The following is a 24788-nucleotide window of genomic DNA, read 5'->3' on the forward strand; positions in this document are numbered from 1 at the left end:
GAGTAGCTCTTTAACAATTGGTACCTGTCCTCCCCAGCTTACAAACTTATGCACAGCCCTTACAAGTAAATGAGCATTTGAGACATCAGCAAAATGGGGTCGATAGCCGCTGAGGAGCTTTAGGCATCTTCTGCCGGCTGGGAACTCGATTTGCAGCTAAGTTTCTGATCTGCAAACTGTTTGGGTTATGAATACTTCATCGGAATGGAATACTGCCATAATCAGGGAGGACAATTTGGTGTTTCAGCAGTGAATTGAATGCTGTGTAGAATACCCAGAAGACATCAGCAGATGGTAAAGGAAAATGGCAATCATGCTGCTTTTTCCTTTCTGAGTCTGAGGTGCTGAGACAACTTGCAGTACCACTGATATAACCATGGTAAGCTTTTGTCCTGCAGCCTTTCTAGGTCCATGGCATTCACCTGTTATTGATTACTATTGGGCTGCATTCAGTGGCGAGCTGTGCACTCCTGCAGATCACTCCTTTATGCAGTTTGAAATTACCCAGTGGGATTTTAGCACTGCAACCTATGATGGAGGTCCAGCCTTGCACAGCAACAGGGCCTTTTGCGTTGTGGTGGGATCATACAGAAAGATGTGGATAGGGCACCACAAGTCCCATTGACAGCAAGTGAACCATTCCAAGATGGCTTATCCAGAACTGTCAGGATTATTACCTGCTCTGAGCATTCCACAATTTCACAAGCATACAGAGACTTCAAAAGCTCTTTGTTCATTATTCACACGGCAACATGCAGTAACAATGCTGACAAATAATTATGGTCCTGTTATATAACAACCCAAGTAAGCATTGCCAGAATGTGCAACTGAGGAAACAAGAGTGCAGCTGTTCACCTGGCCCAGCAGGGCTCCAGTGACACTGTTAATATCTGGCATCAGAACCCTCTAGATGATGTTGGAGCACATTAGCCAGGAGCCTCCAGGGATTATTCAACGTCAACTTTTATTTTATATATATATATATATATATAATGCAGCAAAGCAACTCAGGACATTTTATAGAAGTTTAATCAAATAAAAATAAACACTGCCACATTGATGGATATTACAGCAGAAGAGCAGAATCTTGGCCAATGAAGTTGGTCTAATGAAATGTCATAATATATCCTTGAGGAGTACAGAGGCAGCGAGGTTAAGAATTGCAGAAGTTGGAGTCTTGGTGCCATTAAACTTGGAGTGCAAATATCTAAGGTGATTGGAGACCTGTGAATTTTGCAGAGCTAAAGTAAGATGAAGCTCAGTATCGATTTAATTCAAGATGAAGGTGGAAGATCTGGGTGAAGGATGGAGAGGGCAAGCGATCAGGGAGAAGGAAATGGAGAGAAGAACAAATGTGTGTGGGGGGGGGGGAGGAGAGGGATGCCAATTAACAGACAAAAATATCTTAAACTTCAAAAATGCCAATTGGCATATTTCCATTATCAGTTGATTCATTGTTATATTTGTTAGATGTCCATATCCATCCTGTTCTACTAATAATCAACTTTTCAAATTTACTGTTGACATATTGTTACCATGGCAGCTAGTTTCCTAACAAGCCACAGTCTGGTCTTCTCTGTAATTCCCTGTCCCTTTGTTCAGCTTAAAAACCTTTTTCCCCTTTCCTAAGATCTGCATTTTCTATTTTCCACCCCTACCACATTCTAGAGTTTACCTATTGAATTCCTTCCTTCTACTCTGAATAATTCTGCTTTGTTGATTATTTTTAAACTCCATCTCAGCCTCAGTGGACCATTGAACTCTAATTGCCATATTCCTGTCTTCAAAAGAAATCCCTCCACCTACTGGCACAGCTACAGCATCTGGTGTCTTTCTGCCTGGCAAAGCATTTCACAAAAGAAGCAGAATAAAATCCCCTCAAAGCAGCAAAATATCAGAGAAGATTTTAAAGATGACTGTGAGTTTATAATATTATTGACAGCAGGGAGCTATATTCTGTTCAATAGCAGGAGCTTGTGAATTTATACCAACTTTGATGCAGCACAGGAGTATTATCGAGCAGGTATAAGAAGATGTGAGCGCAGGTGACCAAAAACTTACTCTATTTTAAGGAGGCAAAGGAGGTGAACGGGAGGAACAGCTTACAGGAGTTCCAAAACCGAGAGCCTTGGAGATAGTTACAACCATAATAATTTTGGGCTTTTTCTGAAGCAGTCAGTGATAGTCTGCCACTGAGTCTGCACTGAATTTTGAAAAAAGGTATTTGGGCTAATTAGAATCAAAATTCATACTGGCTGGAGTATATAAATTAATATAATCTAAATATAAAAATAGAAAGTTTCTATTTTCCTGAACTAGTTGAAATGTCATCCTTTCTGGCAATAATTTCAGCTACCTGGTGTCCCTGCAATTGGAATTCTGTTTTCAACTAAGTCCTACACACCATCCTGGCCTGAAACCCTATAAGGGGAAGGCATGAGTTCAGACATCCAGCACCCGACTATAATTAATGAATTTCCACTGGTAAGGTGCAACTGATGCAGATGTTTTCGAGTCCACTGAAATGATGCTCTATAAACTATGAAACTTACGGACAATGCAATTTGTATCTTGCATTTGACACTGGACACCGCTACTGCACCCATCATGGTCCCACTATTTGAATGGTGTCATCAAGCTTCATTAAAAAGGAAAGTTTAGGTAATTGTGTTGTTTATATTTACTAATTAAAACGTAAATATATGGTGAAAGCTATTTGTAGCAGCTACTGCATTTAAATATGCTTCTAAAATAGTTTATTTACTTTTATAATATTAAATATTTAGTATCATTTCTTCCAACTGTTTCTAAATTTCAGAAGATTACCGGGGTGTCAGTGGGCAGCACCACAGTTGCATTCTCCAGCACCGATTCAGTGCTCATATTCTGCTTTAGAGGGGACATGTTCTGTTATCATTGGAAGCTCTGAGGCCACAGGAGGCTGGTGTGGTCTTGAAGTTGGTGCAGGTCAAATGAGAGAAGCAGGCACAGCCTGCAAGATCAGCATTTTAAATAAACAAACTGAAGGGTTATTGGAAGGCCTGTCTATTGTGCAGGTTTGTGTTTAAACCTCACAAGAGTCTTCTTCGTTAGCTATCTGTTTTATATTATTATCAGCCATGAATTATACTCCATTTAGTACCTTGCTTTTTCATAACAGGGTTCTTGTGCTGACACTCAGTCCAAATCTTCAACTCTCACTGCCATAGTTTGGATATGTTGGATCTAACTGTTTAATTGTTATTTTCTTTGCAATTTAACACCTTTAGTTGTCTGCTGTTTAGCATGTTTCCTATTGGTCTCAATATGTATAACCAACTGTTTAATATGTCCCCTACTGATTACTTTTGTATGATTCTGGAAAGTTCTGGAAGCTCCTCTAGTGCTGCATTATTCGAATAGAGGCTTTCAGACTCTTATCTGCAAATCTGAATGGAATGTTTCTTATCTATATGTATAAAACGAGCTGACCACGAGGTCTTGCCATTATTGTCTCCTTTCATCTTTTTAATTTTATCTCCTTTCACTTCATAGACCTTATCTCTGTCTGCGTTTAATTTTCTTTGTTCCCTTAACACTTAATAAAGGGCTGTGAAGCAACTAGTTTTATGCCTCTTTCCTGTCTTCCAAAAAAAACCTTGGATTAAAAATATCAGAATCCAATAGATACCTTTCTTGAAAGAGCTTCTTAAATGATCAGGAAACGTTCAGTTTCTCCGAAGTATTACAACCCACATTGGACAGTCCTCCATGACAGTGCCACCATCTGAACTCCAAAAGAATTACAGGATAGACATAACACGGACTTGACAGCGGCCACTAGCAACTCAAATGAGGATGCTAGTGATAAAGAAATAAGATTGGAAGTTATGTCAATCCAAAGCTTGCTCCAATAAAGATCGGGGAAGTGGCACACAGGACTGAAGATGAAACCATTGTTAATCAATGTATTGACAAGTTAATTGAAGAGCAGTAAGTCATCGGACAGTCCTGTGACTCTTAATGAAGAACAGCTAAAAGTGTTTCAGATTTTAAAAGTAACGTGTCCTGAACATACATTACGAATCCCTGATACAAGTAAACCATGTATATCAACAAGAAACACAAGATGACAGCCTTAACTCAAGAACATGGAGACTGATAACATCCTGTTTGTTATTATTTTGCCAAAGATCCGATTCTGTACACTGATGGCTCCTCAACTATTGAGAGAGGAATTCGAACAGCTGGATGGACTGTTAGTTCTGGAACTGAAGTACTGATATGAGGAACCATGGCTCCTGGAACCTCCACACAACAGGCAGAACTAAAAACTCTGATTGAAGCCTGTAAGTTGGCAGAAAGAAGATCAGCTAGAGTACCAAGAACATATGCAGTGAACCCAACAACTGGAATTATGGAAACAAGGTTTCACTCTGTATCATAGACAGATGAAGAATCATGGGAATGGATGGATTATGGAGATATGGAAATATTCATGGACTTGTAGCTCCATGAATACTGTGGTTTTCCTTATCTAACACAGCAGATGCATTCCCTAGGACATAATGGAGTGAAAAGGTGATCGATAGATTCTCCCAGTGATAGTGGAATGCAAAGTTCAGGGCACAGGCTTGACAAGCATTTAAAAGATGCATGACATGCCAGAATGAAGTTGTGGAGCAGCAGAACAGCTACCACAATTAAATGCCCTTGCCTCATCTGGTCAAATTTTTCACATACAAGTGGTCTACATTGCTTTGCCAAAGTGTCAACGATACTCCGATGTACTGGTAATAGTGGACAAGTTTTCAAGATGGGTGGAAGCTATTTCAGCAAGAACAACCACAGGCACACACCAACAACAAAAACTCTGATCAAGGACTATATTCCTGGATGGGGGATAGCGTGACACACTGACTCCGAAAGGGTCGCATTTCACTGGGAGTGTTTGTCAGGAATTATGTTGACTGGTGAACTTTGATCTTTTCATCATCACTCAGAATCATCAGGACAAGGCAAACAAATGAGTGGGATCATCAAACAACAACAGACCAAGTATCATAAGGAAGGCATCCCATGTCCTACGCTCTTCCTATAGTCTTGTGTAACATTGGAGCAACCCCAAACAACAAAAACTAAACTAAGTCAATTTGAGGTGCTAACAGGACATCGTATGTCTTTTCCAGTAGCCCTCGGTCTCAGAGAGGCTGATGTACACATTAGGGCAGACAGTTCAGTTAATAATTGTGTGAAATTAACCCAAGCTGTACAGTCTGCTTCTAAACAGGTTTCTCTCACTTGGAATGATCCAACAGAAGGAGAACACATTCTGAATCCTGGTGAGTGGGTCCTGATTAAGAAACTGCAGAAAAAAAACAATGGAAGCTCAGTGGCTTTTACCAAACGCTGCTGATTGCCAAATCAGCAATAGAGGCAGAAGCTCAAAGTAATTGGGTACATGCCAGCCACTGCAAGCAAATAAAATTAGTACCATCAAGGACAAAAAGCATTGTGGTTAACGTGCTAGTAACCTCTGCTATAGTGCCAATACTGTTGGGCTACAGTGAGCAAATTACTAACCAGCCAGAAGACTTTGAACAAAGTCGACAACTACTGGACATTATGAGGTTTATTCTAACCTTATTTATTGATGCTATAATTCTGCTAATTCTCCCCACTCACAATGTGTCAGCTGAGATGTCTCATACTGTATACTTGTGAATATCACATGAATTTGCTGATGCTGTTAATGTCTCCAGCTGTTGAGTATGTCAAAATATTCACCAATACTAGGCATTCCTGCAGATCCAGAACAATCATTCACTCTCATTATTAAACATTCCAGCAATGGCAATATTGACATTATGCCTATGATTCACTATCCTCAAGGGAGAAATAAATCTACAATGATCATGACCTCCACACACCATCATAAACTGGATCAATTATGTAAATATAATCAGCATGATTTAAGGAATCATATCAGATCTGACCCTAATCGTGTCTTATCCGGGGATGCATCTGCACCTAAAGTTAATGACATTAAATATTAAATATGTTCATGCGTTCACTATAAAAGCTACCTTTTGCTTGCATTCAGAAGGTACTATTCCAGTAGGGCATAGTTCATGCAATTACACTTACATTGTCTGAAATGGGGTAATGACTGGAAGTTTCATTGACGATATCCATCAGAAAAATATTACAATTCAACACACACACACACACACACGCACACACACACACACACACACACACACACACACACACACACACACACACACACACACACACACACACACACACACACACACACACACTTGCCATGCATAAGATCTTCTCTTAGCAGTTGGGGGGTGGGTCATGCACAGTTTTAGGCAAAGTGTAGTGTACTGTACCTGATGAGTCTGAAGATCTAACTAATTTGGCTGATCACTGTGTAAAGAAGCAGTTAAAATGCACCAATCTATTGGATTAGATTTTCCTAGAGTCATTTCAGTCTCAGAGGCTTGGGTTACTCAATATTGTGAGTCATATTGTGCTAATATGCCTTATCATAATTTACATCTTTTTTGTTTACGGGTGATAATAGAATATTTCAAGCTCATGTAGGTGTGCCTACTAATCAGCCTAGCCATTACACAAGTTTTTTCTGCCTCTGAATTTTCAGATGTAATGATTCTAAATGTGTGACTTAGAATCAAAGGGGTGGGGTATTGTTGGATCCATCTGTTTAATTGTTATTTTCTTATCAATTTAACAATTTTAATTGTCTGCTGTTTAGTATGTTTCCTAGTGGTCACAGTATGTATAACTAGCTGTTTAGTATGTCCCCTAGTGGTTCCATTTGTATGATTCTGGAAAACTCTAGCAGCTTCTCTTGTGCTGCATTATTTAAATAGGAGTTTTCCGATTGGCTGTCTCTCATCTGTATATCTGAATAAAATGTTTCTTATCTATGTGTATAAGAGCTGACCACGAAGCAACACCATCTTTGTCTTCTTTTGTCTTTTTCCTTCTATCTCCTTTCACTTATTAGACATTTATCACTGTCCATTTTCAATATTCTTTGTTCTATAAAGAGTTAATAAAACTATTGTGAAGCAACAAGTTTTGTGCCTCTTTCCTGCCTTCTGAAAGAACTTTGGATTAAAAACATCACAATCCAACAAATACCTTTCTTGAAAAAGCTTCATAGGTGATCAGGAAACTAGTTCAGTGACCACAAAAAGTATTAGTTTTAATGCAGCATTTTTCTAACACAGTATATTCTTGTTTCAAGTTATTTGCTGCTTTGTATTCTGGATGTGTGAAATGGACCCGTTTATCTAGCGCCCTGCCTATTCCCAGTGAGGCTTCTGTGCTGCTGAAACAATCCTCGTGGACTGGATTGCGTAAGTAACTTCAGACTCTGCACATACTTATTTCTAAAGGTCAAGTTTAGAAGATCAGACAAAAGTAGTGTAAGAATCTTTTCTATGAAAACATTTTCTTCTCTGTAACAAAATGATTGTGGTCAAACACAAAAATGTACATACGAACACTGAGGAACACTGACATTTTTAAGGCACATTTGAGAAGCTGGGGTAGGGGAATTGAATTAGGAAAGTGTTAAGGTTAACATATAGATATTAGTTTTATCTAAAGATATTTTAAATAGAATGTAAAATATATATTGTATATTTTGAGAGCTCTAAAATCATCACTCCTCTTTATGTAATGGTAAGCTTCCCTTTGTTATTTTGCAGTTTAGGACTTTCTGTTGTTTCAGTTATCTAGATTAGCTCAGCAATCTCTTTTCCCAGGACAAAACCTTATAAAAGTGCTAATTAAACTAAAATAATGCAACAAAACTATCATAAGAGGAGAGACCTGTGGGCAATGACACCCCATACCAGAGGCAAAATGCCATCTCTGCAAAGCTCTGTGCATTCCACCTTCAAACAAAATCTACTGACATGTCATGGAATGAAATGCACCTGTGACCTGGCTGGTGCAACCGTGGATGGCAAACTGTGAGGAGTTTCTAATATTTAAGCTCTATTCCAGAAGGATCTCAATGCATAAATATTCATGGCCACGCTGACCTTTACAGAGTGATAAAACAGGGAAATACAGAAATTCAGCAGTGAAATCAGAAAATGCTGGAAATTCTCATCTAAACTAGTGCCTTGGGGGGCGAGAAAGCAAGTTCATATATTTTGAGTCAAAGTCATCTGAAAGGTTACCAGTCCTGAATTGATAACACTGGTTCTCTCTCTAGAGATGCTAGGATAACCTGATGATCATTCCCAGTACTCTATTTTTTTTCTTATTTGAGTTGCAGATCAGGAGTTTAGTTCCTTTTGTTGGATAAAGTTAGAATTGAAGTCATCCCAGCTTGGATGTTCTGTCACCAAATCCAGATTCTGCTGTCACCAATATTCATTTGTCTTCTGCAGCTTGCCTTCTCCTGGACCTACTTTGTGTACATAGGCAGCAGTCTCGAGTACAAACCAAGGGGCAATGGTAGGAGTTGTGATGCAATAGAATAGGATCTTGCTCCAAGGAGATACTGCCATTCACTTGAATGGTACAACAGCATTCTAATCAACCTGTTGGACTAGTTATACCCTTCAGGCCCCTTCAATTGTTGGCATCCAGAGCCAATTACAACAGTCTGGGTTGGCGTTGCAGAAAATTGAACTCTCACTACGACACTTGGGCACTGGTTAGTTGCTGCTACTACAGTGAATTTGGGCCATTGGTCAAAAGGGCACCACTCTGGTTCAAGCCAGCAATATGAAAGTTTGTCTCTCACTCCAATGCAAAAAAGAAGGCTCTTTGAGCCCTGCACCAACTTAACTTTTTTTTCTGGCATCCCAATCAAATCGGGGGTGAGAGGTGGGGTGTCAGGGAAGACAGGCAGACGATAGGGCAAAATTGCACTCAGTGAGATGATGCAGTGTAACAAGGGGTCACAATCAAAAAGTGCGATGAATACAGAACAGAATGTGTTATATTTGAATGCATGCAATGTATGGAATAAGGTAGATGATCTAGCAGTGCAGTTAGAGTTTGGCAAGTATGATGTGAGCATCAGTGAGTCGTGGCTGAAAGAAGATTATAGTTGGGAGCTTAACATCCAAGGATACATATTATATCAAAAGGACAGACAGGTAGGCAGACAGGCCAGCATGGCTCTATTGGTAAAAAAAAATTAAATCAAATCCTTAGAAATAACAGAATTGGAATCCTTGTGAGTAGAGTAAAGGAATTGCAAGGGTACAGCCTTTGAACTGTAGCCAGAATTGAGCTATGAATCTCAGTGGGAGATAGAAAATGCACATCAAAAGAGCAATGTTATGATAGCCATGGGGGATTTCAATATGCAGGTTGAAAATCAGGTTGATGATGGATCCCAACAGAGAGAACTTATAGAATATCTACAAGATGGCTTTTTAGAGCAGCTAGTGTTTGAATCCACTACAGGATCAGCTATTCTGGGTTGCGTGTTGTGCAATGAAATAGATTTGATTAGGGAGCTTAAGTTAACGAAACCATGAGGAAGCAGTTTGAGAGGAAGAAGCTAAAGTCAAATGTTTCAGTATTCCAGTGGAATAAAAGGAATTACAGAGCCATGAGAGGGGAGATGGCCAAAGTTAAAGGGACACGACCAGGGATGACGGCAAAGCACCAATAGCTGAAATTTCTGGGAGCTATTCAGAAGGCACAGGATAGATGCACTACATCCCAAAGAAGAAAAATGCTAAAAGCAGAATGAAGCAACCAAGTCTGACAAGGGAAGCCAAAGCCAACATAAAAGTGAAAGGTCTTAATCTTATTGACTTGGTAAATAATTTCCAGCATTCATAATATTTTAAAATCTATTATCTTCTCTACCTATTCTGAAAATAGTTTGAGTGACTGATTAGCAAAATGTTTTAAAATGATGATTGCCCAAAAAAAACCATTTTAATGGGAGCACTTCAGCAACAATTTTCTCCTTTTCCCTTGTACTTTTCTCCACCTAGATTTGTTCTGTTGCATTTTGCTTCAGTCTTTCTCTAGGCATTGACTGTTAAATCAGATTATAGCTCCACTAGCCTGAGGAACCACCATCACAATAGGGATGCTGGCAAACTCTCCTAATGTGAGCACCAGTTTAACTAGTGCCATCCTCAGTCAGTAAATCCAGACTAACATTAGTGGTATTAGTAGAAACTAAGCTGGTATATGAGATATGTTTAATTCATGGCTTCAAAAGCTTCCCTTATCTGTAAAGTATTAATCTTGTGAATATATTGAAAATATACTGTACCTACTTCCTGAATTACATTATTTAGTTGAAAAAGGCTAGGTGCATCAGGCAAAACATCATGGTAGCAGTATGCAGAAAAGGTTGAGTAATGAATGATGCACAACAGGTATCTAGATCAAAAACTTTTGGTGTATGCAGGACAAGTGAATGATGATTAAAAGGCATAATATGGAGATCCTTTAAGGAATCATTCAGAAGAAAAATTCTAGCAGTCTACTATCAACAGCATTGCATACAGTCAGGCACTATATCAAAATGCAATAAAACTATTTGGTGTTTATCATCAGGTAGCTTCAGGACAAAGTACAAAAGAAAAAGGCTAAGACACTGGACGATGGATTATCTATCAATTTTTTGTAGTTCAGTACACCTAAAAAACTGCTGGTTTAAGCATCTCATTGCAAACAAGGAATACATTACAAAATAATATACACATATTTAAAGAATTAATTATTATACATGTGTAAGAGGCTGTAGCATATCATATTTGCTCTTCTTTCATGCAAATAAATGAAATGTCACTGTTCTCACATTAGTAAGTTTCAATAATTCTGCATATGAAAAATAAGCAATATTTAATTTCCATGTATAGTGATGGAGAACATTGAGAAGTTCTAACTTAAAGGTCACTTTCACAAAGAAACTAACTTTTTTTTTGTTATTTCTGCTGAAACATTATTGGCATTCCATTCTTTGACTGCAGATCAATACTCAAACACTAATGCAATGAAAAGCCACAATGATGGGGATTGATTCTCCTCCAGTAATTTCCAGCACAGTGCAGGCAGCATAAAGTAAGGTGTCTGGTCAGAGACTGAATAGAGAACCATTTCTCTCACTAAAAGGTGCCTCAGGATAAAGGGCTTAGAGTAACACATTGATATTTTTTGTCAAATCCAACAGAGTGCAGTATCAACTTAATAGAATTCTGAGGTGTCAGAATCAAGCATTTAAGCATTTTCACTCAGTTTTTAAAAATGCTTCAAATTCCTCTGTGCTCCCAATAACTTTGATTTGTGTGTTCATTATTTGATTAGATTTGTTATCCTATTCAAAAGTATTCCATTAAACATGTAAGAAAAAGATGAAATGGATGCTGGCAGTTTGGCCAGGCTCTCCAGAGAACCAGCAGCTTGCTTCGTGGTGTTCTGATTCACAGAAAATGTTGGGGAGGGGGAGAACGAAAAGAGAACACTGCAAATTTGAGGATTAGTCCACCAAGCATCTTCAAATGTGAAAAGGCATTGGATTTATGGTTAAATTAAAATGAAAAGCTGCTTTTGTTTTCTGTTGAAATGTCATTGTCTTGTAACATGAACTTGGTTCCTTTCTTCAAAGATCCTGCCTGTATGTTTTCAGCATGTTCCATTTTTATTTCAAATCCTCAATGGCCGAAGTTTCTTGCAACGGCTTTATTTCTCTTATCATTTTCAATCTTCCCATGGGAGCCTTCACATTGAGGCCTCTATATTTCCTCACCAGACCAATTTTCTCTTAACATTGTAGTTACTGTCAGATGTCAAATGTCACAAAGGTGCATGATCTACAAGATTACGACTTAAGACCAGGCTTAATGAGGCTTGCCAACTCAAAGGTGACATTTTACTCAGAATAATAACCAGAACTTTGAGATAGGACTGGTGCAAATTTACATTTAATATGACCTGGAGAAACTTAAGGATTTGAAGATAAAGTTTCATTTATTCCCTATGTGCCCTGAGATTAGGAGAGGGTACAGCAACAAGGATGCTGCAAGAGAACAGCTCCTAATCTCAAATCGAGTTCATTACTGAAACGCAAAACCGATGTAAAAAGGATAATGGTAATCTAACGTTATTGTCTTCTTGATATTAAACCTGATTCTGATTCTTACACAAGTATTGCTCAAACAATAGTTTGCTCTCAATTTGTTTTATACGGTACAGCTGTCAATCAGTATATTTTAATTAGACTCCATGAATCACTGTACAAGGACAAACTGTACTCATTAAGTATAAAAATAAGACATGCCAATAATTTTCAAAGGGACACAAAGAAACTAACAACATTGGTTCCAATATCTTTCATTAGTGACAGAACACAATCCTTGCGACATCTCAAACTGAAAATAGCTCGACTGTATAAAATGTTCTATTTATCAGTCACAAAATCTCTGCTAAAGATTTACACAGTTGAGATAAGGACTATTAAGAAATACTATGGGGTTATGTATGTCTATAAAAATGATACATATGTAACAATTATTATCCAAAGGGTTCAGAATTGCTTGTACCTGTTTGAAAGGGGAATTGAAATATATGGCTGATATTCAACTCATATAATTGCTTTCTCTGATAAAGACATAATTGGCTTGGGTTAAAACTACCCAGTTTGCTTGGGAGTTGTTAGTATTTCTACACCTAACTGCTACCATATTCCTGTATAACAGTAAACATCTAGGATCTTAGGTCCCAAAGCCAGGGTGAGTGTTTTGCCACTAGTTTTCAGAATGTGCTCAGTGATACAGGACGGGAGTTGACAGAAGGATTGAGAGAGAAGAGGCAAAGAAATATGATTGAATAGATAGATTCTTCATTTATTCAAAATGCAGTGAAAACCGTAAGTTGCATTTTGAAAACAAGCAAACATTTGAAGGTGACAAACGAAACCCCTAAGGCAAGGGGTACTAGAGGCAGCAAAAGCTAACTAGGCTTCATTACTTTTCTTTGCAGTATCTTCTATAATTGGAGCAGTTTTTACAGTACAACCGCGTTATATGCAATTTATTGAAGATTATCCTCAAACAAGTCCTTTCTGCAACCTTTACACTTCCCCTCATCCACCATGCCTGTAACTTGGCACTTTTCTTCAGAAAGTTACAGAGTGGGATGCAGTAAAGGATTGTACAGGCACCTGATACCTAGAAGAAAGGTCACATTCAAAGCTTGTTTCTGAGGAGTTTGGTGGGACTGAAAGGCTGTTAAGACCATAAGACACAGAGCAGAATTGGGCCATTTGGCCCATCAAGTCTGCTCTGCCAATTGATCATGGCAAATCCATTTCCCTCTCAAACCCATTCTCCTGCCTTCACTCCACAATCTTCCATGCCCTGACTTATCAAGAAACTCATCCTCCACCTTTAATACACCCAATGACCTGGCCTCCACAGCTGCCTGTGCCATTGAATTCTACCAATTCACTACCGTCTGGCTAAAGAAATTCCTCTTCATCTAAATGGACGTTCCTCTATTCTGAGGTTGTGCCCCACTATAGAAAACATCCTCTCCACATCTAGTCTCTCTAGTCCTTTTAACATTCAATAGGTTTCAATGAGATTCCCCCCTCATACTTCGAACTTCCAGAGAGTGCAGGCCTAGAGCCATCAAATTCTTCTCACATGATTCCTTTCATCTCTGGAATCACTTTCATGAACCTCTTTTCAACCCCCTCTAATATCAGCTTATCTTTTTTTAGATAAGGAGCCTAAAACTGCTCACAATATTCCAGGTACTGACTTATAAAGTCTCAGTATTATATCCCTGCTCCTGTTTTCTTTTTTTTTAAAGATTTAAATTTTCTTGAATTCTTTTAAAAATTTTCCCTGAACCCTTGAGTCAGTGTTGGAATTATGTAAATCATAGATTACAAAACATAAAATTATCCAAAACAAACATGGCAGAAATAAATATCAATATAATAACCATGTGTGTCTACTTAGACCTCTAATAACAGAAAAGACTGCCATTCAGCAATATGCTTCACCACTACATTCAGCATTATTCCCCCCCCCCCAGGAAACCTAAATATTTGCCCCGTTTTTGTGTGCAGATGTCCAATCTATCAAACTGTTTGTAAGACATGCGTTCAAAAGCTGCCACTTTGGCTGTTTCTGTGACCCACTCCTGAAATGATTATTCCCCCCAAGTTCCTCCAGCCTCTAAGTTTAACTTGTCTTCCTACCACTATACTTGTCTGGATCCAATTTTGAGAGTGTTTAATCCCCAAGTAACCCAAGTGTGTTTCCCAAGACAAAAAGTCTGGGGCAGAAAGGGAGTTGAATACCTGAAACTTCACCAATATACAAGTATCATAATTCAAAATTCTTGAATTCTGTGACAGGACCAGAGTGCATGTACTAAGTCCCCTTTATCCACCTCACAGCGCCAGCATTCAAGGGTAATTTTCAACCCTAATCTATGTAACCTTGCTGGAGTCCAATAAAAACGGTGTAGGATCTTAAACCGAATAAGGCGCACCCTCAGGTCTCTTGACGTTGTTTTGACATTTTTGTATATTTTGTCCCAATCTTTTGTCTCAGAAGTCACACTCAGATCTTTTCCCATGCTCTTTTAGACCCAACAGAAAATTATCCCAGAGATTTGTGTTAAAGCTGAATAATAGGTTGAGGCTTTGTGACTTTCACCATATGCAGCCAGTACAGTAGACAGTATCGTAGCAAATTGTGGGGGTTGCTGTGTAGAGCCAAAACTTGTATGTAGCAAATGACACAGTTGAAGATAACTCCAAAATTGTGACCTAGAGATACACTTTTGGGTTAATTGATTAGAAGATTTTAAACTATCACCATTATAAAGGTCTCCCAATTTAATTATGCCTTTCCCTTGCCATTCCCTCCAGAAGAAAGGGGACTTATCATTACACAACTTTGGATTCATCCAGATGCTCAAGGCTTCATTCAAATACGGATTAAATTTAAATAATCTGGCTAGTTTATTCCAGAACAAATGCCTATGCATTTGTGAGACCTTGCCTCAGAAGGTAACTTGATAGACAAGCATTGTAATGGAGGGATGGCAGGAAGAGCAGAGCACTCAATACGATACCAAGGAGGCACTCTCTCCGGAGGGAGAGACCAACGTGTTCCTCTGCATAGCATTTAAAAAATTCCGCTGTAAATCCATCTGGGCCAGGAGCTTTCCCAGTAGGGAAGGTCTTAACCACTGATAGAATTTCTTCCATTGTTATAGCGGAGTCAAGGTATTGTTGTTGTTCTTTCATTAATTTGGGTAACCCTAATGAACCCAGAAAGCTATCAATTTCTTCCTCATTAGAGTTGGAGGTTGGTAGGCGTCATTAATATCTTTAGGTTGATTGGTCCTTATAAAACTCTTGGAATGCATCATTAATATCTTTAGGTGTCGTCAAAGTTGCTGAGCTAGTTACTCTCAAAATGATTGCTATCATTGCCTTCCTTACCACCAACTCAATCTGTGTTAATCTTTAGCGAATCCTGCACAATGACTCACAGGTCCCATTGCAACTCTGACTTTTGAATTTTCTCCCCATTTAGAAAATAACCTATTTTATCATGCATCTCCAAGTTCCCTGAAGCCTCATCTTTAATAGTGGATTCTAACATCTTCCCAGCCAGTCAGGCTAACTAGCATATAACTTCCTTTCTTCTGCCTTTCTCCCTTCTTTGACATTTGCAATTTTTCCAGCCCTCTGGAACTATTCCAGAATCTAGTGTATTATACATCAAGCCAGGTGCCAGCTACAGAGACAGAAGTACCGGTAGTTAATATTTCAGGTCCATAACTTTCCTTCTGTATATTCTATAGGAGAGATTAGGATTTCCTCTAAACAGGCATTTCTAATTTTCTAATTTTAAAACTGATAGTACACAATCATGCTGGGGGAATATTTCAGGCTTTCTTGTATATGTGGTGTGCTTGACTGTGTGTCTAAATAAATGATTCCCAAAGCTCCCCTGGGGCTGGTGGGAGTTTCCAAGGGAATGGTAAACATAAAAGGAGCACAGGGGTGGGGGGGTGCACTCAGTAACAAGGGGCAGATGAGGGATTACAGGCTTAATTTAGTAAATGAATTAGTTATTATGAATATTTGATTGTCTGTGCCTCATAATTGATTACAACAATTACATCATCACCTCACCTCGTTAATCCACCATTCTCTTAGATTTTGCTTGAAGTGCATTGTAGTTGTTGAAAATTTACGTGACACTTCCGTATTTAGCATATGATGAGAAATCTGGACTGAAGAAATCATATTACTTCCAGGCACAGCCCACACATTATTGCCATTTGCTACTGCAGTGCAGTGTTAGCTAGTACAATTCCTATACTCTAATCATGCAGTGACGCATTTTCTGTGAATTAAGGTATGGCAATCAATGGGGTAAAGTTCAGAATCTACCCTTTCGAATGGTCTTGACTGCATTTCTCTTGCCTCTGGCCTAACAGAAATACTGTGGTCGCACGTTTTGTACCTCCAGGCAGAGAGTCAGGTTTTGCCTGAGCTATTATGATGTCATAACTTTATTGATCATTATTGAGGTTGGACTTAAATAGTATGTGATTTGAATGTGGTCGTCAATCCATAATGAAAATGGCAGAAGCAGACCAAACAAAAACAAAGTGTAGACAGTGTAGTGTGGAGTATCTGAAATGTGGATTTATACCAGCACCATGCAACCAACAGCAGCCAATCTGTCTGTTGTGTGAAGAAGTTTTATCAAACGAGGCAATGAAACTGTCCAGGCTTCTTGAACATTTCTTTGCTTTATGACTCAGATAAAGCAAAGAAGAACTTGGCTTATTTTCAGTTATTTCCTGAAAACTTTCAGAAACGAAAAACACTTCAAAACATATTTGCCAGTACTTCACAACCAAACAGTGATGGTTTGCATGCTTCATACAATATTTCATTGCTGATTGCTAAATCTGGAAAGCCCCATGCAACTGGTGAAGAACTGATTCTGCCAGCAGTTGGAGATTCTGAGTACGATTTTACATAAGTCCAAATAATTAAACCAACATCCACGGGACAACAGAATTTGCTCTGTAGCTGTATGAATCAACCTTGCCAGGCACTAAATCTTTGCTTTTTGGTTATATGTGCTTCTTAAAAGGTGAAAGCATGGTTCAAGAGCTGTTCTTTGCAAGGGGTCTAGAAACAGATATGAAAGGGGAATCAATATTTTGGGGTGTTGAGCAATATTTTAAAGAGAAGGACATTTCCCTCACTAACATTTTTGCTTGTGCAACAGATGGGGCACCATCAATGACAGGATGCCACCGTGGGGGGTTATTACTTTCTTGATAAAAGTAGTATCTAACATATTTACCATTTGCTGTGTGATTCACAGACAGCCTCCTGTCGCAAAAAGAACTAAGTAATTGGCTGCACAAATTATTAAATACCGTTATCACAGCAGTAAATAAAATCAAGTCCCATGCTGTCAATTCTCACTATTTTGAGAGTTTTGTGTTGAGAAAGATGGATAGCTTGAATGTTTGCTTTTGTGCACAGAAGTCAGATGGCTCTCTAAAGGAAACCGCCTGAGACACTTTAATGCACTTTTTCAAACTGGGATGAAATTCCTTGAAAACTCAAATGCTTCCTTCAGTAATCAACTCAAGAATACTGGCCATGACATGGCTTATTTGTCAGAATTATTAGTAAAGTTTAGTGAAATCAGTCTTCAATTGCAAGGAAATTATGTGAATCTTATCAAAGTCAAATCAGTCTGCTCTATATTTCTGTCCAAGTTAACATTATTTAAGGGCAACGTAGACCATTGGGACTTTTTTCCAATTTCCAAGGCTCTCTGATGTGGAAGAGAAAGAAAAAATACCAGATGATGGTCTTCAAACATACGAGGGGTGATTGATAAGTTCGTGGCCTAAGCTAGAAGGAGTCGATTTTAGAAAACCTAGCAGATTTATTTTTCCTACACTTACACATTTAGCCCAGCGGTTGTGGAGCATACAGATCCCTTCTTTGTAGAAGTCAGCATCTTGGACCTCCAGAAGTGGTCCACAGCACGGGCTGATTGATAAGTTCATAGCCTACAGTCGAAGGAGATGAGTTATTAACTTTAAACTTTCTGCATTTTCACTCAGAGTTGAAATGCACGTGCGTATAACAAGAGCTGAATAACTCATCTCCTTCTACTTTAGGCCATGAACTTATCTATCACCCCTGCTGTGGACCACCTGGAGGTCCAAGACGCTCTTGTTACATGCACATGCAGTTCAACTCTGAGCGATAATACAGAAAGTTTGAAGTTAATAACTCATCTCCTTCTACCGTAGGCAACGAACTTATCAATCACCCCTGCTGTGGACCACTTCTACAAAGAAGGGATCCGAATGCTCCACGACCGCTGGACTAAGTGTGTAAATATAGGAGGGGACTACGTTGAAAAATAAATGTGCTAGGTTTTCTAAAATTGACCCTTTCTACTTTGGGCCACGAACTTATCAATCACCCCTCATACTGTGCCCACCTGGGTGAGCTGTGTAAAGACATGTCAGATAGATTTCAGGATCTTCTCTCAATCCAAATTCCAGATTGGGTAATAATCCATTCCTGAACACTTGTAATGAGGAAATAACAGGAAGGATGGAAGAAGAACTGATCTCGCTACAAAATAACTAACACCAAGGATCAGAAAATCACATCAAGACTTCTTGTTGCAGGAAGAAATCGCTGAACACTATCCTGTGCTATGGAAAAGGATCAACATCAGATTCAGTGGATCACAGTTTCAGTGCAGTTGCCAAACTTCTTTCCAAGCAACAAAACAGACTGCAAATTGCTGAACATGGGGATCTGAGACTCCTTCAGAGTGACATTCAGCCTGATGTTGAGAAGCTGATATCACTGCACCAAACCTGTCGGTCTCATTAAAAGGTGAAAAAGCAGTGACGTACTGAATAGCTGGACTACTAATGTATACTCTAAAATTGTTAATGAAAATTGTTTTTACTGTAAGTAAATAAAGAAATTATTTTATTTGTAGATTTAAACACGTTGAATATTTTTGTAATTATTTGTCACTGCTTTGAAATTGCATTTCCTATTCGCTTTCACTGTGCATCATAAATCAAAATTCTTTATAGTTTTTTGCAGAAAGAGAGAGGGGTGTACTAGGAATGTGGTCTGGGAGTCCATCATTGTGTGGTTTGGAGCCGCCACCAAGCAGGTTAGAACCAGACTACAGCGCACAGTGAGGACTGCCGAGCGCATTATTGGAGCCTCCCTGCCCTCTATTGTGGACCTGTACTCTTCCAGGTTGAAGAAGAGGGCGGGGAACATCATAAAGGACTCCTCCCATCCTGCGCACGGACTGTTTGATCTGCTTCCGTCTGGTAGGCGCTTCAGATCCCTCCAGACTAAGACTAATAGGCACTGGAGAAGTTTTTTCCCTACTGCGGTCACTTTGCTGAACAGTTAACTGCCGGTTAACTGTCAGCTAACTATTACTTGGATTGCACTACCTGTATGTACAATTTATATTTTCATTTATATTTATCATTATTATTGTTATGAGCAGAGAGACAACATCTGCCGAAGTAAATTCCTTGTATGTGCATAGGTACTTGGCGATTAAAGTCTGATTCTGATTCTGAGTCAAGGAGGTAGTAAACCAAAAAAGTATTGGGATCCACTGGTCTAAATTATCTTAGCAAATAATTGCTTCATTTCAACTCAGAAGAGAAAGAGGGAGGGGGATGAGAGAGAGAGAGAGAGAGAGAGAGAGAGAGAGAGAGAGAGAGAGAGAGAGAGAGAGAGAGAGAGAGAGAGAGAGAGAGAGAGAGAGAGAGAGAGAGAGAGAGAGAAGAGAGAGAGAGAGAGAGAGAGAGAGAGACTGACTGACTGACTGACTGACTTCTGGCTCTCAATGAGCTGTCCGTGGTGCTGAATTGGCATAAGACTTTTGTGGAATTCTGGAAAACTCCAATCAGGCATCAAAGTATAGCAATCCAGCTATCAAATATAAGAACAACACACACAAAATGCTGGTGGAACACAGCAGGCCAGGCAACATCTATAGGGAGAAGCACTGTCGACGTTTCAGGCCGAGACCCTTTGTCAGGACTAACTGAACGAAGAGATACTGAGAGATTTGAAAGTAGTGAGGGGAGAGGGAAATGTGAAATGATAGGGGAAGACCGGAGAGGTTGGGATGAAGCTAAGAGCTGGAAAGGTGATTGGCGAAAGTGATACAGAGCTGGAGAAGGGAAAGGATCATGGGACGGGAGGCCTCAGGAGAAAGAAAGGGGGAGGTGGGGAGCACCAGAGGGAGATGGAGAACAGGCAGGGTGATGGGCAGAGAGAGAAAAAAAATAACAAACAACTAAATATGTCAGGGATGGGGTAAGAAGGGGAGGAGGGGCATTAACAGAAGTTAGAGAAGTCAATGTTCAAATATATGACTTCAGGTTCAGAAAATCACCATTGAATGATATCTTTTTCATTTATAACTCAGTTACAACTTCAACTTTGTTAGCCATTACTTTAATTCTACTTCTGTTTTTCCCTTAAAGAGTTTTCATTAAAAGCAGCTATAACTAAGGAATTTAAAAGAGTGGCCCAGAGGAATTACTGCTCTGGTCATGCAAAGGTGCTAAATAAACAAGCATTAATTGAGAAAACATCAACAGTAAACCCTGGATCAGAGACAAGACATGGCAGAAGGTGGAGGAGAGGAAAAAGCTCAAACAGGAGTCGAATCAGGCCAGAACCCGGCAACAGAAACAAATTGCCGCCAACAGGTACAGCGTGATGGCCAAGGAGGTGAAGAAACAGCTCGAAAAGAACAAGAGGTCATACTTCAATGAAATAGCAGAGCAAGCAGAAACAGCGGCCAGTAAAGGGGACCTCAAGGCACTCTACACAACAACTAAACTTTTGAGAGGGAAGAAAAGCAATTTCAACAGACCTGTTAGAGACAAAACAGGCCATCTACTCACTTCGGTTGAAGATCAGCTGGCAAGATGGAAGGAGCATTTCCAGGAAGTATTGAATAGACCACCGCCACAGAACCCACCTGACCTGGAGCCTGGAGACCCACTTAACATCAATATAGGTGAAATCACCAAGCAAGAAATTCGAAAAGCCCTGAAAAGCCTGAAGAACGGCAAGGCTGCTGGAGAAGACAACATTCCTGCAGAAGCATTGAAAGAGGGTGGAGAGGTTATGATGGACCATTTGCATATACTGCTGAATTTGATATGGAGAACAGGAGAGATCCCATCAGATTGAAAGAAGGGCCTCCTTGTGAAGCTGCCAAAATCTGGAGATCTTTTACTGTGTGGCAAGAGGAGGGGGATCACCTTGTTGTCCATTCCTAGCAAAGTTCTCACCAGAGTCATCTTGGAGCAGATGAAAGACGCCATTGACCAGAGACTTAGAGATGAGCAGGCAGGGTTCAGGAAAGAGAGATCATGCATTGACCAGATAGCTACACTTAGAGTCATTGTGGAGCAGACAATAGAATGGCAAACTCCACTATATGTGTGTTTTATTGATTTTGAGAAGGCATTTGACAGCCTGGACAGAAAGTCAATGTGGAGCATCTTACAACACTATGGTGTACCAGAAGAGATAGTGAATATCATCAAGCAGCTTTATGATGGCTTCTCATGCAGGGTCATCCACGATGGGAGACTGTCCGAAGAGTTCCTGGTCACTACTGGAGTCAGACAGGGATGCCTGCTGTCGCCTCTACTTTTTCTTGTGGTACTCAACTGGGCTACAAGAACAGCCTATGCTGGCTCAGAGAGAGGCATCCAGTGGACGTTAACAGGAAAATTGGAAGACCTGGCATTTGCAGATGATCTCGCTCTTCTCTCACACCAGCTGCAACAAGATCCTGACCTTTCTCAACAAATGCCTCCGGCAGATCCTCCGCCTCAAGTGGTACGACAGAGTGTCAAACCTAGACCTATGGAAGAGAGCAAACCAAGAGCCCATTGTATTCCAGATAAGGAGGAGGAAGTGGAGATGGGTCGGCCACACCTTGAGGAAGAGCCAGTCGAATGTCACTCGACAATCACTCGAATGGAATCCACAAGGGAAGAGAAGAAGAGGTCGCCCAAAGCAAACCTGGAGGCGTAGGCTTTTGGATGAACTGAAAGCCACTGACCAAACTTGGGAGACTGCAAAAACATCTGCTAGAGATCGCAGGAAATGGAGGACTTTTGTTGAGGCCCTATGCTCCATAAGGAGCGAAAAGGATTAAAGAATTGAGAAAACAGGATTGCTGAACCATCTTAACTCAATGATATTAATTCACCCTCTTCTACTATTCCCTGCATCCTTTTCTATAATTCCCTAAACATATTAATTATATGTTTAGCATATAATTAATTTAGCATTATAGAATATATAAGCTATGTTATATTAACATATAATTAATAAACATTTTTTCTTGTAATTACAATTTGTGATGATACAGAACAGATCTTTTAAAAATTGAATGCTTGTGTGATGTCTCTTTGTTGAGGTACAGTTCTACAGATAGTAGCCCTTTGCACACTTATCCAAATGTCCATTTCTCCTATGTGAACCAAACATACCTTTCAGCTCTACATATCCACGAGGGCATCATATAGAAGCATAATTCTTGAACAAAAAACAGAAAATGGTGGCAAACTTTCAGGTGACGTTTGGGAGATATCTGGAGTGTAGTCATTCATGATGCCATTGATGCAGCCATGATGCAGCCATTTATGTCACTCAGTGTCACAGAGTTCGCAATCAGGCCAAACCAATGTGTGGCTATTCAGAAGCAAAAGCCATCCTCTCTCCATGTGACTCATGTTTATTGAGAAAAGCAAGGACAAGCTCACTGAGCGCCAGTCTGTCACCTGCAATCTCATTTGGCACATTTTCATATCCTCAGGCAATATTGCACTTGCTGTTCTAGAATTATCTTACAAAACATAGTCTCCAAACTGAACATTCTGGCAATACTGGGCTTAACCCTTGACAGGATTGCTAAACAGAAAATGAGCAAGCAGGAGGCGTAGAAAGAGGAAAATTAGAAGCAGTGCAGAAAGCCTGTTTCAATCCATGCTGCATATGATTCAGGGATGGCCAGTCCATTAACAACCATCAGTCACTCCTCCATGAGAATGAGCTATTGGAGATGCATTTTCCCTTCCTGACTGTGCTGCTTGTGTATGCAGCGTGCTCAGGTGGCATATCTATCTAATTGAAGCAGGTAGCAAGTGTTTAAGTTGTGGTACATGGGGATCAAGCTTGAAGTATTGGTAATCCTGAAAAACAAAAAGATATGACTTTACTAATGGTGAATATGAGAAAGCAGGTGAGGAGATGTGGTAGATCGAGCAGTCTTTGAGGCTAGTGGCTAGTGGGGATTAAATTCACACGACTATGCATGTCTCTTAAGGATCCACTCCTAGTATTGAACAGAAAGGTTTTCTCCTCACTCTGCGACTCGTCTTCATCTTATCGACCAATGCCTTAGAGTCACATTCAAAAATCCGGGTGCCAGCCAAGCTGTATTCAATTATAGTTTCCAGCTGTCTGCTAGGACCTCTGGAATGGCTTTCGCCACCAGATTCAGCCTAACACATTGTGCCTTTGAGAATGTGGAAAAGCTTTGATTAGAATTAGTCACCTTGAACCGTCATTAGACACTGACGAATATGGACCCTGGGGTGATAGAACATAAAACATAGAACATTGAAATCTACAACACGTTACAGGCCCTTCAGCCCATAATGTTGTGTCGACCATGTCACCTACTCTAGAAACTGCCTAGAATTTCCCTAGTGCATAGCCCTCTGTTTTTCTAAGATCCATGTACCTATCTAAAAGGCTCTTAAAAGACCCCATTGTATCCGCTTCCACCATCGCCGCTGGCAGTGCATTCCACGCACTCACCACTCTCTGTGTATTTCCAAGCACCTTACAACTATGTACCCTCATGTTAGCCGTTTCAGCCCTGGGAAAAAGCCTCTGACTATCCGCACAATCAATGCCCCTCATCATCTTACACACCTCTATCAGGTCACCTCTCTTCCTCCGTAGCTCCAAGGAGAAAAGGCCAAATTAACTCACCCTACTCTCATAAGGTACACCCTCCAATCCAGGCAACATCCTTGTAAATCTCCTCTGCACTCTCTCTATAGTATCCACATCCTTCCTGTAGTGAGGTGACCAGAACTGGACACAGTACTCCAAGTGGGGTCTGACCAAGGTGTTATATAGCTGTAACATAACCTCGTGGCTCTTGAACTCAGTCCCACAGTCAATGAATGCCAACACACCATACGCCTTCTTAACAACACTGTCAGCCTGCACAGCAGCTTTGAGTGTCCTATGGGCACAGACCCCAAGATCTCTCAGATCCTCCACACGGATGTGATGTGCTGTTTTAATAGACAATGCTCTCTGCTGCACATCTGTAGAATGATGTAAGTATAAATGTGCATACTCCAGATCTCTTTAGCTCCCTCAGAAAGTAAAGGCTTTCCTGATTGTGCAGAATGTGTTCTGGGACCATAAGAGGTTGTGTGAGGTGTGCTGTGCCACTGAGGTAAAGAGGGTTGTGAGTGGTGTAAGTACTCCTGAAGTCATCTCCATTGTCTTGCTGGCATTGAGGAAGAGGTTAGTTCCCAACTATGTGCATATATTTCCACCCATATATTTTTCACTCGCTTAAAAGAATCAAAGGGAAGCTTGGTAGATAATAATTGTATAAGTAAGTGTCAAATTAAATTTATAT

At 39.9% G+C, this 24788-nt stretch overlaps 1 long non-coding RNA gene across 1 annotated transcript in view; it reads left to right on the forward strand.

Annotated features, from left to right (window-relative positions):
- Positions 1 to 18964, forward strand: part of LOC140734751 (uncharacterized) — a 39058-nt gene extending 20094 nt beyond the window's left edge. The window contains exons 2-3 of the long non-coding RNA XR_012100606.1: positions 7265 to 7376; positions 18727 to 18964. This is a non-coding gene — a long non-coding RNA (uncharacterized lncRNA). The remainder of the gene's footprint in view (positions 1 to 7264; positions 7377 to 18726) is intronic.
- The last annotated feature ends 5824 nt before the right edge of the window (positions 18965 to 24788 follow it).

Source organism: Hemitrygon akajei, chromosome 10 (genome assembly GCF_048418815.1).
Source record: "Hemitrygon akajei chromosome 10, sHemAka1.3, whole genome shotgun sequence".
NCBI classification, from domain to species: domain Eukaryota; kingdom Metazoa; phylum Chordata; class Chondrichthyes; order Myliobatiformes; family Dasyatidae; genus Hemitrygon; species Hemitrygon akajei.